This window comes from Neophocaena asiaeorientalis, unplaced genomic scaffold (genome assembly GCF_003031525.2).
Source record: "Neophocaena asiaeorientalis asiaeorientalis breed wild unplaced genomic scaffold, Neophocaena_asiaeorientalis_V1.1 scaffold118, whole genome shotgun sequence".
Classification (NCBI taxonomy): Eukaryota; Metazoa; Chordata; class Mammalia; order Artiodactyla; family Phocoenidae; genus Neophocaena; species Neophocaena asiaeorientalis.
This window is the reverse complement of record NW_020175528.1, coordinates 5,190,868-5,206,117: the sequence shown is the minus strand read 5'-3', so window position 1 is coordinate 5,206,117 and position 15,250 is coordinate 5,190,868.

The window sequence follows — 15,250 nt, the reverse complement described above, 5'->3', positions numbered from 1 at the left end:
TCATTTGTTTGGTCTGGTGGGTTTTCACCTTGTTCCTTCATCTGCTGTGTGTTTCTCAGTCTTCTCATTTTGCTTAACTTACTGTGTTTGGGTTCTCCTTTTGGCAGGCTGTAGGTTCGTAGTTCGCGTTGTTTTTGGTGTCTGTCCCCAGTGGCTAAGGTTGGTCAGTGGGTTGTGTAGGCTTCTGGGTGGAGGGATTTGTGCCTGTGTTCTGGTGGATGAGGCTGGATCCTGTCTTTCTGGTGGGCAGGTCCACGTCTGGTGGTGTGTTTTGGGGTGTTTGTGGCCTTATTTTGATTTTAGACAGCCTCTCTGCTAATGGATGGGGCTGTTTTCCTGTCTTGCTAGCTGTTTGGCATAGAGAGAGAGAGAGAGAGAGAGAGAGAGAGAGAGAGAAAGGGGATAAAATAAAATAAAGATAAAATAAAGTTATTAAAATAAAAAATATTTATTATGAAAAAAAATTTTTAAGTATAAAAAAAAAGAAAGAAAAAAAGAACAGATGGACAGAATCCTAGGACAAATGGTGAAAGCAAAGCTATACAGACAAAATCTCACTAGAAGTATACACATGCACACTCACAAAAAGAGGAAAAGGGGGAAAAAATGATATATCTTGCTCCCAAAGCCCACCTCCTCAATTTGGGATCATTCGTTGTCTATTCAGGTACTCCACAGATGCAGGTATATCAAGTTGACTGTGGAGGTTTAATCCACTGCTTCTGAGGCTTCTGGGAGAGATTTCCCTTTCTTTTCTTTGCACAGCTACTGGGGCTCAGCTTTGGATTTGGCCCCACCTCTGCATGTAGGTCACCTGAGGGTATCTCTTCTTCGCTCAGAAAGGATGGGGTTAAGGAAGCAGCTGATTCGGGGGCTCTGGCTCACTCAGGCCAGGGAGAGGGAGGGGTACGGAGTGCCTGGCGAGCCTGCGGTGGCAGAGGCCGGCATGATGTTGCACCAGCCTGAGGCATGCCGTGTGTTCTCCTGAGGAAGTTGTCCGTGGATCATGGGACCCTGGCAGTGGCAGGCTGCACAGGCTCCCGGGAGGGGAGGTTTGGATAGTGACCTGTGCTTTCACACAGGCTTCTTGGTGGCTGTAGTCTTAGCATCTCATGCCCATCTCTGGGGTCCACGCTGACAGCCGCAGCTCACGCCCGTTTCTGCAACTCCTTTTAAGCAGCGTTCTTAATCCCCTCTCCTCACGTACCAGGAAACAAAAGGCAAGAAAAAGTCTCTTGCCTCTTTGGCAGGTCCAGACATTTTCCCGGACTCCCTCCCGGCTAGCCGTGGCACACTAGCCCCCTTCAGGCTGTGTTCACGCCTCCAACCCCAGTCCTCTCCCAGGGATCCGACCAAAGCCCGAGCCTCAGCTCCCAGCCCCCGCCCATCCTGGCAGGTGAGTAGACAAGCTTCTCGGGCTGGTGAGTGCTGGTCAGCACCAATCCTCTGTGTGGCAATCTCTCCGCTTTGCCCTCCACACCCTTGTTGCTGCGCTCTCCTCCGTGGCTCCAAAGCTTTCCTCCTCCACCACCCACAGTTTCCACCCACGAAGGGGCTTCCTAGTGTGTGGAAACATTTCCTCCTTCACAGCTCCCTCCCACTGGTGCAGGTCTTGTCCCTATTCTTTTGTCTCTGTTTATTCTTTTATCTTTTGCCCTGCCCAGAAACGTGGTGAATTTCTTGCCTTTTGGGTGGTATGAGGTCTTCTGCCAACGTTCAGTAGGTATTCTATAGAAGCAGTTCCACATGTAGATGTATTTCTGATGTATCTGTGGGGAGGAAGGTGCTCTCCACATCTTAGTCTAACACCATTTTCTCCTGGTCCCCTTATTATTATTATTCTAAAGAGCAAAGTGGTGTATAAAGGTGTCAAAGAACTCTTTTAGGCAGAAAAGTTAAAACTAAGTAAAAGAACAGATACAAGCACCAAAAATAAAGTGCAAGGCAACTCCATTTTGTAGACAAATAGACAGAAATTTTTTATTGTCACCTTTTCATGGCAAAATTTATGTGTGGTTTCTTAAAGAATTACAGTTTAAGAAATGTATTATCTTTTATTCTGCAACTCACTATGGGTAAAAATGAGTTCTATTTTGGATTTAAAAATCACAATTTCTCCAATCTGTGTTTTGTGAAGATTTCCAACTCAAGAAGGACAAACATGTAACAATGCTTCTCTAAACACGTATGTGAGCTGGCATCTCACACGTCTCTCTCTGCTCCTCTATTCTATTTCCCTTTCATTGTATCTTCTTTACTTCTATGGGAAGCTATGGAGGTCATGATGGCAGCAACAACAGTAGATAAAGTTTGTAAGGAACACTGATGGCTCAGGTCATAGAGGAAACATGAGAAGGGATAATGTGATAAGGCAGGTAAGTTACATCTTAGAAGGAAGAAAAGCACCAGAAGAGCTCAAGCTGTTCCATCTCTGAGCTATTTGTTTCCCACAGCAGATAGCAGACACTTTGTGAGTGAGCCTTCAAATAATTTCCACCCTAGCATTTGAGCCACCCCTGCACACACTGAATGAAGCATAAATAAGCTTATCATTGCTAAGCCCTTCACAGAATGCACATTTGCAAAGAAAATGAATGTTGTTGTTAAACCACTAAGTTTGGGAGTGGTTTTTACACAACATTAGGTAACTGGAACACAGGGGAAGAGTGATCTAAATGACTACAGACTTTGCTTCAGAAATGATGAATGCCAAAAACATTTGAAAAAGCACATTTAAGGTTTTAAAGACAGAATGATCAACCCAGAATTATAGATGCAGGGAATACATTCCTCAAGAGTATGATAAAATAAAGACCTATTTAGGTAAAAGAACATGAACTTAATTTGTTCCCAGCAGAGCTGCAATACTAGAAATAGTAAATGTAGTTCTTCAGACTGCAACAGAAACTCAGATCTTTAAAGACAAATAAAAAGTATCAGAAATTTAAGTAAATTTGGCTGTATAAAACAAAAATTACCATCTTTTTAAAAGATATCATACCTTGGATAACTACCATGGAAGATGATGGGGTTGGAAAAAACAGGCTAGAGAGTTGCAGGATTTTCTGCATTTTACATGAAAGTTTATAATATTAACTCTAAATGGACTGGAGAAATTAGAGGATTCAAAATATAATCCCTGGAGCAACCACTGAAAGTCATGTATAGCTAAAAATCAATAAATAACTAAAATAGAATTCTGAAAAAAAAAAATCCAAAATAAGTGAGAAAAAAGTACAGAGAAATAAAAAACAAAGGAGACAGGCCAAGTAAAATAATAAAAAATAAAATGTTAAACCTAAATACAGACATATCAGAAATTATATTGTATGTAAATTAATGATTGATATAATTAAAGGAGACAAAGGTGGCCAGAAGGTATAAATAAAGAAAATGCAATTCCATGTTGTCAACATTTACTCTAAATATAAAATTCTCAGGTAAGTGAAAAATAAAAAATATATATATATGCGACAAAGCCTCATTATTCACAGATTCTATATTTGTTAACTTGCCTACTACCCAATTTATTTGTAAGGCCCAAGTCAATACTTGCAGTACTTTCATGATCATTCACAGACATGTGCAAAGCAGCAAAAATTTTAGTCAACTTATAAACATGTTCCCTGTTGAGGTAAAAACAAGGCCACTCTCTGCCTTCTTATATTAGCTCTCATACTACCAAACTAAATGACAATGAAAATACAGTGTATTCAAAGGAGTATTTCAGAAAAAAATAAGTTTAAGTGATTATTTTAGAACAAAAGAAGTTCTAAAAGAAGAGAAGTTTAAAGTATTGCTTTAAGGTGCTTGATAAGAAGCACCTATTATTTACATTTATTAATAGCTAAATACTTATTTAGCTATTTATTACAGCTAAATAAGTACAAAATAAGATATAGTAAAGATTATAACAGAAAGGAATGAAAGAAAAATAAATATATTAATAAATCTAAAAGCTGATTTCTTAAACAGATCAATACAATTGATATGTCTCTAGTTAAAGAGATTCAGTTGAGAGGGAGAGAGAGAAGATAAATTACCAAATCAAGAAAGAGAGATTATCACTACAGATCCTCCAGACATTAAGTGGATAACAAGAAAATATCATAAACAACACATTTGATACCTTACATGAAATGGGCAAATTCTTTGAAAAATACAACTTTCCAAAAGTGATACAAATTAATCTACAGACCCAATAAATATCAATTAAAATTCTAGTAGATATTTTTGTAGAAATTAGCAAACTGGTGATAACATATTTATAGAAATGAAAACAACCTAGAAAAGTTTCCTAGTTTTGTAAAGGAGAACATAGTTACAGGACTTCTACCTGAGTTCAAGACTCATTCTCTGGTTACAGTAATACAAGAGAATGTGGTATTGATAAAAACAAGGCACATGGATAAATGGAATAAAATAGAGTTCAGAAATAAACTCATACTATAAGGTCACTTGATACTTGATAATAACACAGACAATTCAATGGGGGAAAAAGTCTTTTCAGTAAGTGGTACTGAAACAACTGGACATCTATGTTGTAGAAACCACAAGAAGAAATCTTTGCAACCTTGCAGTAGTTACAGAATTCTTAAGGAGGACACAAAAGCAAAGACCATAAGAGAAAAGATGATAAATTGGAATTATTCAAAATTAAAATTTTACCCTGAAAAAGATAATAGTAAGAAAATTAAAAGACACTATACCAACTGAGAGAAATTTCTGGAACAAACATATTAGAAAAATGACTTGGTTCCTGAAGATATTACAACTCAATAATACAAATCAAATAATAAATGGGCAAAATATAAGAATATGCATTTGACAAAAGATGGCATGAATAGTCAGTAAGTACAGGAAAAGGTTCAACATTATTTGTAACCAGGGAAACACAAATTGAACTATAAGACACTATTATGTATTCAACAGAATGGGTAAAATTTTTAAAACTGATGATAGTAGATGTTGACAAATATGTGGAATAGGTTCCTGCAGGGAATGTAAAATGGTATATCCACTTTGGAAAACAGTAGCTATTTCTTTATGAAATGATCCACTAAGTCTACTCCTAGGTATGTATCCAAGAGATATAAAAAAGTCTAGACAAATTTTTATAGAAACTTTATTCATAGTAGTCCGACATTGGAAAAAACCCAAATGTCTTTCAACATGTGAATGACTAAGACAAAATGCAGTATACCCACTCAATGGAAAATTACTTGAAATAAAAGTAATGGACCACAGATATATGCAACATGAATAAATCTCTCGGGGCATGTGGGATCCTCCTGGACCAGGGCACGAACCCACGTCCCCTGCATTGGCAGGTGGACTCTCAACCACTGCGCCACCAGGGAAGCCCCTCAAAATCATTCTTAGTGAAAAATCTCTGACAAAAAGGAACACATACTACATGATTCAATATATACACATATATAATTCTTGAAGAGACAAACTCTATAGTGACAAAATGTAGATCCATCTTTGCCTAGCACTGAGGACAATAGGACTGATGAATTGTAAAGAATCACAAGGAAACTTTTGGGGAGCATACAAATTTTCTGTATCTGGATTGTGGTGTTGGTTTCACAGATACATACACCTAAAAAATGTTTATTTATAAAATACAAATAAAGTTGATTTAAAATTGTATGTACAGTATACATACAATGGAATATTACTCAGCCTTAAAAAGTAAATTCTGACATATGCTACAACACGAATGAATCTGGAAAACATTATGTTAAGTGAAATAAGCCAGTCACAGAAAGACAAATTCTATATGATTCCACTTAAAAGAGGTACTAAAAGTGGTATTAATCATAAAGACAGACAGTAGAATGGTAATTGCCAGGGTCTGGGGGGAGGAGGGAATGGGGATTTATTGTTTAATGGGTATGAAGTTTCAGTTTTGCAAGACTAACTGGGTTCTGGAGATGGACAGTGGTGGCAGCTGCACAACAATATAAATGTACTTAATACTACTAAACTGTACAATTAAAAATGGTTAAGATGCAGAATTCTCTGGCAGTCCAGTGGTTAGGACTCAGCGCTTTCATTGCTGGGACCCAGGTTCAATCCCTGGTTGGGGAACTAAGATCCTGCAAGCCGTGTGGCAGGGACAAAAAAAAAAAAAAAAACGGTTAAGATGGTGAAGTTTATATTTGTATTTTACCACAGTAAATTGGAGAAAGATGTGTACAGTCACTGGCACAAGGAATAAAATTATTACATTGAATACTAATTATCATGTTGTCCATTACTGCATTTTGAGGTATATTTCTGATGGGAGAGGGTTTCCATTGGTGCACCAATGAAGTGAATCCTCTACTTAAAATTTTACACATCTCTTTATTAACTATCTAATTTATGATTCCAGATACCTCAAGCCTTGTTTCTTATTCACTACCCATGTACTTCCTTTGCCAGGCAGCTGGGGCACATTTTGATCCTGTACTTTTTCACCATGACACGTATTTTGTCATGATACCAGGTAAGCTGTAGTAGATGGAATTAGTATTTCTGGAAGTCACACTTACATTCAATGACTTGCAGTTACTTAGCTATACTAAGAACCACATAAGTATATCCCACTAAACCAAAACCAAATTATCCTCAACTTATCTTTACCTTTGTCAGCATGAACTTTTGATATCACCAGGCAGGAGAGGAGCAAAAGCAGTCTCAGCTAACTATTGTTAAACATCCTAAATTTATAGTATTTATTTTAAAAATTGATGGGCCTGTTTACATATTGAAAGTTCCACTCAAAATGCCTCAGAAGGGGCCTATGCACATGCAAGTGATGGACCTTGAAGCTTAAGCTTCATTAACTACCCCCCTAAAATCCACTTCTGATCATGCAAAACTAGACAAGTACTCCCATGCACTATAAAGAAAATCCCTGGAATTTAAGGGAATTACATGGATTTAGACAATGAAAATAGCAGCAGCAGCAGCTATGATGGACTAGAAAGTAGGGGCACTTCCCCCAATTTATAAGCACCACATTGAGATCTTTGTGTGACTCTGTCTAGTGAAAAAAATGAAGTTCCAATAATTACAACACCTTGTTACCAAAGCTACTGACCCAGAATCATACCCCTGCCCCTCCCTGGAATGGAAACCAATTACTCTTATCTAAGTTTCAGGAGGAAGCTGCAAGAAGAAAGAAAGCTAGAACCAACTAGGCCCAAGATGGTGGAAGATTTGACTTCCAATAGACCTTGATCCTCATTATGCACATATGGTAATATATTAGCATGCTAAATGACACATCCACCAGTGCCCTGACAGTTGAAGATTGCCATGACAACAACTAGAAAAGCCCATACAAGGAGTGAAAAGAAGAGCTGCATCAGTTCCAGGTCCAAGCCACACTCCTGTTCTCAGATAACTCATGAATATTCCCCCCACTCTTCCCAAATCCCTCCCTTTCACTTCAACCCTTCTATATATTTGATGTCGCCGCCTGAATTGGGTTGAGAAGTTGATTTACGAACAAGGTTCCTGCTTCTCCATTCTTTGGCCATTGAATAAAGTTTGTGCTGTTCCAGTCTCAGCACTGGTTTCATTAATGGGAGCATGTCCGATCAGAAAAAGAACCTTCCTGTCTGAGACAAGGGGTCTCTGTCCAGATGAGGACCCCAGAATGGGTCCAGTCAACAAATTCAGTAACAATCTGACTTGTCCACTAACTTGGGAAGTTGGGAGTTAGATCTGACAAAATATTTCTGTTCCAGACCCCGATTGATAGCTACAAATTGATAACCACAAAATAAAAAATGAAACGAGCATAGTCCCTATTCCTGTGTTAATCAGTACTGGAAATCCTCTCCCCTATTTTTGTTAAACAATACTGAAAATAAGTGAAAATAACCTAGCTGTTTGTTCCAAGAAATATTTTCTCTTGAAAGATAAGACTGTGAACCAACTAAAGAGCTTATCAAAACTTACTCATTATGAATCAAGACCTTTTTCCTTGCTGTGCTCTCCAACCTAAGGTTAGTATGTCTTAAACTTTGTTCAGTCATAAACTAATTTCCTTCTTTGCAAGACATACCTGAAAACCGTCCAGTCTAGACTCTGAAATGCTACAATGTTCCCCCTGAATTCTCTCTCTGAAACATGATCAAAGTTCTGTCAAGGCGGTGTTCTCCCTTCCTGAAATGAATCTAATACACTTGGCTTTGCTTGATCAACAGTTTTTTCCAATAGGCTTTTTGGGAGTTGACAGTTGACACAAGGAAAAACAATAAACAAATGACTGGGAGGTAGAAGGCACTTACAAGAAGTCCTCAGGTTTTAAGCAGGTGACTTTTTCATTGAGATATTTTATCGTACACTCTCTCATGGAAGGAATTCAAACCAAAGGTTCAGCCTGAATGGAACCCACATATAAAGCAGATAGGTACTGCTTGATTAAAGTTAGAACATGGATAAAAATAAGGACAAGTGTGAACTTTGCGTTTTTATGATATACAGAGTTGTACCACTCAGGAATTTAGTAAATGCTTCCTGTGGTATTGAATGCTTCTCTTATTGAGTAAAGGTAAGCAAGATACAGGATATACTAACTCCCCCCACCCGATTTTCCTATGTTGATTAACTGCAAAAATTGTTTCAATTATCTGTGTTTTAGTTTCCTCATCTGTATAATCACAACACTCTCTACCTCTAATTATGATGAAAAGATAGTATAACATAATTACAGTTTAAAAATCTTTCTCAATTCTACAAGAAACATTCAAAAGGAGTCTATGTTAAAACTGGATTGTCATTAAAAACAATGCTTCTTACTCCTGAAATAATTAATAAAGACACTTCATGCTATGATGAAATGTGGCTTCACTAAGCACAGAAAAAAAATAACTTAAAAGTCTTTTAATTGAACTTTGGATTTTCAGAACTGAAAGAAATCAATTTTGCCAAGCTATTTGTATACATAGAGAATTCACAAACTGAAATTAGCTAAAGGTCAAGCATAAAATGAATCAGTTCTTAAATACTAATTAGTGCTTTACCAGAGATTGTATGAGAACATTTATGGATACAAAATTGAATAGTAGAGATTAAAAATGGAGAGTGCAGGTAGCCTTAATAATTTATTCCTCCCACACTAATAAGGATTCTATTTCATTTCTCAAACACAATTAAACAGTCTTCTCTTTCCCTCTCTTCTTCTATTTTTTTCCTTTGTGAATAAGACTGTTGATATAACTTTTAATTTATCTATTTAATAACAAAAGGGGAAATATTCATAATTGAGAGGGGAAACATATTTAAAATTAAATTTAAAAGCTTTTTTACTTGTTTATACACCACACTTCATTATCCTATTATGTGTCAATGAAGTACTTTGTTCCAGAAAACAATGGGTTCTCCAAATACAGTCCTTTTATTAGATTCATTATTCCCCCATGGCTTGCTTTTAGCATAACAACTGCATTTATAGTTAAGGTCATTTGCATATATGACTTGAAAACTGAGATAATTGCAGTAACCTGTGAGAAGATTATTTTAGGATAATAAATTCCTTTAGGAACTATCTCATTTGTGTGGCCCAGTATGCTGACATCAGTTTCATGAGGTGTAAATACAGTAAGGTACAGACAAAGTCATAATATGCATATGGTTTTTTCCTGGAAAGGATCACAGGAACTGAAATCTCAGAGAAGCTGCAACTAGTTATGAAAAATAGAGATTTTGGGGGGGAAGAGAAAATAAAGCCCCCCAAAAATGTTTTCTGATATTTCTTCCTACAGTCACTTGACCTGGAAGAAGAATAACTTGAACCCAGGTTTCCCAGATCCAATCTCTTTCCCCAACTGCCCCTCCCCCATTTTTAGAAGTTTTAGATTTACAAAAAAAACAGCAGATTGAACAGAGAGTTCCCATGTAGCAACCGTCCTCCACACACAGTTTCCTCTATTATTAACAACTTACATTAGAGCAATACATGATACATATGTTACAATAAATGAACCAGTATTGATACATTATTAACTAAAGTCCACAGTTTACATTAAGGTTTGCTCTTTGTGTTACATGGGTCAATGAGTTTTGACAGATACATATTATCATATATCCACCATTCTAGTAGTATGCAGACTAGGTTATTACTGTAACCAGATGCTTCACCTGTTCATTCCTTATCCCCTCCAACCCTTATCAGCCACTGATCTTTTCACTATCTCTATAGTTTGCTTTCTTCATACAGTTAGAATCATAAAGTAAGTAGTGTCTTCAAGCTGGTTTCTTTCACTGAAATATACAAAATAAATTTCATGTATGAAATTTATTTTGAATTTAAAGTTCCTCCATTTTTCTTGTGGTTTGATAGCTTATTTCTTTTTACTTCTGAATAATATCCCATTGTATGGAGGTACTACAGATTTTTTATCCATTCACCTATTGAGGAATATCTTAGTTGTTTCCAGTTTTGACAATTATAAACAAAGCTTCTATGAACATTAATGTGCAAATTTCTGTGGAGACATAAGTTTTCCAGTTAATTGGGTAGACATCTGGGAATACGATGAGTGAATTATATGATAATATGATGCTTAGCTTTGTAAGAAACTGCCAAACTGTCCTGCAAAGTGGCTGTACCATTCTGTATTCCTACTAGCAATGAATGACAGTTCTTTTGCTCTGCCTCCTTGACAGTACCTGGTATTGACAGTTTTTGAATTATAGCCATTCTAATAGGTATATGGCCGAGTCTCACTGTTTTCATTTCCAACTCCTTAATGACATATTATGAGCATCTTTTGAAAAGCTTATTTACCATCTATATATCTTCTTTGGTCAGGTGTCTATTCAGATCTTTTGTCTATTGTTTAATTTGGCTGTTTTTTAAATGTTAATTTTGGGGATTATTTTGGTATATTTTGGATATAACTCCTTTATTAGATATATTCTGCAAATATTTTCTCCCAGTCTGTCTGTGACTCCTCTTTTCATTCTCTTAATAATTTCAGCCACAGAAAAATTTTTAGTTTTAATAAAGTCCAACTTACCAATTGTTTTCTATCACAGATCACACTTTTGGTGTTATATCTAAAAAGTCGTTGCGGGGCTTCCCTGGTGGCGCAGTGGTTGAGAGTCCGCCTGCCGATGCAGGGGACACGGGTTCGTGCCCTGGGCCGGGAAGATCCCACATACTACGGAGCAGCTAGGCCTGTGAGCCATGGCCGCTGAGCCTGCGCATCTGGAGCCTGTGCCCTGCAACGCGAGAGGCCACAACAATGAAAGGCACGCGTACCGCAAAAAAAAAAAAAAAAAAAATCTTGAAAAAAAAAAAAAAGTTGTTGCTAATCTCAAAGTCACCTAGATGTTCTTCTATGTTATTTTCTAGAAATTTTATAGTTTTGCATTTTACATTTAGGTTTATGATCCTTTTTAATTAATTTTAGCATATGGATATCAAATTGTTCTAGCACTATTTGTTGGAAATAATTTTGGTTTTCTATTTAGTTGCTTTTGTTTCTTTATCAAAGATGAGTTGACTAGATTTGTAAGGGTTTGTCACTTGGCTCTCATTCTATTCCATTGATCTATTTGTCTATGTTTAATAATACCATATTGTATTTATTAGTATGGCATTATAGTAAGTTTTGAAGTCTGGTAGTATCAGTCATCTGAAATTGGTCTTCCTCTACAGTATTTTGTTGACCAACTGTTCTCCTGCCTTTCTCTCTTTCCTCATTACTCCCAATTCCCTGAGACAAAAAGATCTTAAAATTAGGCCAGTGAACAACCCTCCAGTGGCCTCTAAGTGTTCAAGTAAAAGGAAGAGCTGCATATCTCTCATTATAAATCAAAAGTTAGAAGTGATTAAGCTTAGTGAGGAAGGCATGTCAAAAGCTGAGACAGTCCAAAAGCTAGGCTTCTTGTGCCAGTTAGCTAAGTTGCAAATACAAAGGAAAAGTTCTTGAAGGAAATTAAAAGTGCTACACCAGTGAACACACCAATGATAAAAAGGCAAAGCAGCCTTATTGCTGATATAGAAAAAGTTTTAATGGTCTCCATGGAAGATCAAACCAGCCACAACATTCTCTAAGCCAAAGCCTAATCCAGAGAAAGGCCCCAACTCTCTCTAATTCTACAAAGGCTGAGAGAGGCAAGAAGCTGCAAAAGGAAAGTCTGAGGCTAGCAGAGGTTGGTTCATGAAGTTTAAGAGGAGGACCTGTCTCCATACCTTAAAGTATAAGAGGAAGCAGCAAGTGTTGATGTAGAAGCTGCATCAAGGTATCCAGAATATCTAGCTAAGATAATTCATGCAAGTGACTACACTAAACAACGGATATTCAAGGTAATCAAACAGCCTTCTATTGGAAGAAGATGCCATCTAGGACTTTCATAACTAGAGAGGAGAAGTCAATGCCTGGCTTCAAAGCTTCAAAGACAGGCTGTCTGTCTTGTTAGGGGCTAATGCAGCTGGGAACTTTAAGTTGAATTCAATGTTCATTTACCATTCTGAAAATCCTAGGTCTCTTAAGAATTATGCTAAATATACTCTGCAAGTTCTCTATAAATGTAATAACAAAGTCTGGATGATGGTACATCTGTTTACAGCATGGTTTGCTGAATATTTTAAGCCCAGTGTTGAGAACTACTGCTGAAAAAAAGATTCCTTTCAAAATATGACTGCTTATTGACAATGCACGTGGTCACCCAAAGCTCTCATGGAGATGAACAATGAGATTGAGTTTGTTTTCATGCCCACTAACACAATATCCATTCCACAGCGCATGGTCCAAAGAATATTTATGACTTTCAAGTCTTATTATTTAAGAAATACATTTTGTAAGGCTATAGCTTACATAGATAGTGATTCCACTGATGGGTCTGGGCAGTCAATCGAAAACTTTCTGGAAAGGAATCACCATTCTAGATGCCATTAAAAACATTCATGATTCATTCAAAATTTCAACATAAACAGGACTTTGGAAGAAATTAACTTCAATCCTCATGGATGGCTTTGAGGGATTCAAGACTTCAGTGGAGGAAGTAACTGCAGATGTGGTAGAAATATCAAGAAAACTAGAATCAGAAATGGAGCCTTAATATGTGACTGGATTACTGAAATCTTATAACAAAACTTTAACAAATGAGGTGTCGCTTCTTATGGATGAGCAAAGAAAGTGGTTTCCTGAGATGGAATCTACTCCTGTTGAAGATGCTGTGGAGATTGTTGAAATGACAAGAAAGGATTTTGAATGTAACATAAACTTAGTTAATAATGCAGAAGGAGGCTTTGAGAGGACTGACTCCAATTTTGAAAGACGTTCTACTGCAGATAAAATGCTATCAAACAGCACTGCATGCTACAGAGAAATTGTTTGTGAAAGGAAAAGTCAATTAATGTGGCAAATTTTATTGTTGTCTTATTTTTAAAGATTGCCACAGCCATCCCAGCCTGCAGCAACCACCACCCTGATCAGTCAGCTGCCACCGACATCAAGTTAAGACCCTCCACGAGCAAAGATTACAACTTGCTGAAGGCTCAGATGATGGTTAGCATTTTTTAGCAATAAAGTATTTTTAAATTAAGGTATGTACATTGTGGTCTTTTATGGATATAATGCTACTGCACACTTAACAGACTACAGTATAATGTAAACATAACTTTTATATGCACTGAGAAACCAAAAAAAATTTGTATGGCTTGCATTATTGTGATATGATTTGGAACCAAATCTGTGATGTCTCTGATGTACGCCTGTAGTTTCCTTTTGATTAGTGTTAGAATTGTATATCTTTATCCATTCTTTTACCTTTAATCTAACTGTATCTTTTTGCTCAAAGCTGATTTCTTGTAGACAACATATATTGGCTATCTTTTATCTGCTTTGGCAATCTCTGTTTTAATTGTTGCAGTTAGACCAGTCATATTTAAAGTGATTATTGGTATGGTAAGATTAGCATCATTCATAATTGTAATTGTTTTCTATTTAGCAGTCTTGCTCTCTGTTTCCTTCTTTAATCTTCACATCTTTATCTGCCTTCTCTTAAGTGAGAATTTTATATGATAACATTTTCTCCCTCCTCTCAATATATCAATTATACTTCTTTAAAAAAAAAGTGATTTAAACTAAACTAAGTTCTCTTTCAAATAACACTGTACCACTTCATGGGTAATCCTGGTACCTTATAACAGAATATTCACAACCTCTCCCTGTGTCTCATATAATATTGCTGTCATTCATTTCATGTATCTATTCTCTATAAAGATCCAATACACTGTTGCTCTTATTACTTTTAACAAATAGTTAGCTATTAGATCAATTAAGAATAAAAACAATAAAACATTTTATTTTACCTTCATCTATTTCTTCTCTGATACTCTTCACTTCTTTATGCAGATCTGATTTTCTGACCGTCTACACTTGTGGGAATTTTTCCTTTCAGAACTTTAAATATTCACTCCATTCTCTTCTTGTTTATATTGTTTTCTGACAAGAATCTTATGTAATACTTATCCTTGTACTTCTCTAGGTAAGTTGCCCCCCTCCTTTGACTTCTTTCAAGATTTTCTGTTTTTGTTTTTCATCACTTCCAATATTATATGTAAATTTATATTACAGAGGTGTAAATTTATTGGTATTTATCCTTCTTGGTGTTTTCTGTATTCCTGGGTCTGTGGTTTGATATCTGTCATACATTCTGGAAAACTCTGAGCCATTGTTACTTCAAATATTTCTTCTGCTCCTTTCTTCTTTTTCTGGTGTTTCAATTATGCATATAGTTCATGTTGTGTAATTATTCTGAAGATATTGGATATTCTTTTCTTTTTTTCATTCTCCATTTTTCTTTGCTTTTAAGTTTAGGAAGTTTCTATCACCCTATCTTTAAGCTCACCAACTCAGCTTAGCCATGCCCAGTGAATAAGTAAATCAAAGGCTTTCTTCATTTGCATGGTGTTTTTGATTTTTAGCATTTCTTTTTGTTTCTTTCTTAGAGTTTCCATTCCTCTGCTTACATTAACTCTCTGTTTTTTATGTTATCTAATTTTTATCCCATTAGAACCCTTAACATATTAATCATATCTACTTTAATTCCACTATCTGGTGATTTTAAGATTTGTGTCATCTGTATCAGGTCCTAATGTTTGCCTTGCCTTTTCAGTCTATTTTTTCTTGCCTTTCAGCCTACATTGCAATTTTTTTGAAAGCCATACATGATGTATTGTGTAACATGAATTGAGGCAATTAGCCCTTTACTGCAAGACTTTATGTTAATC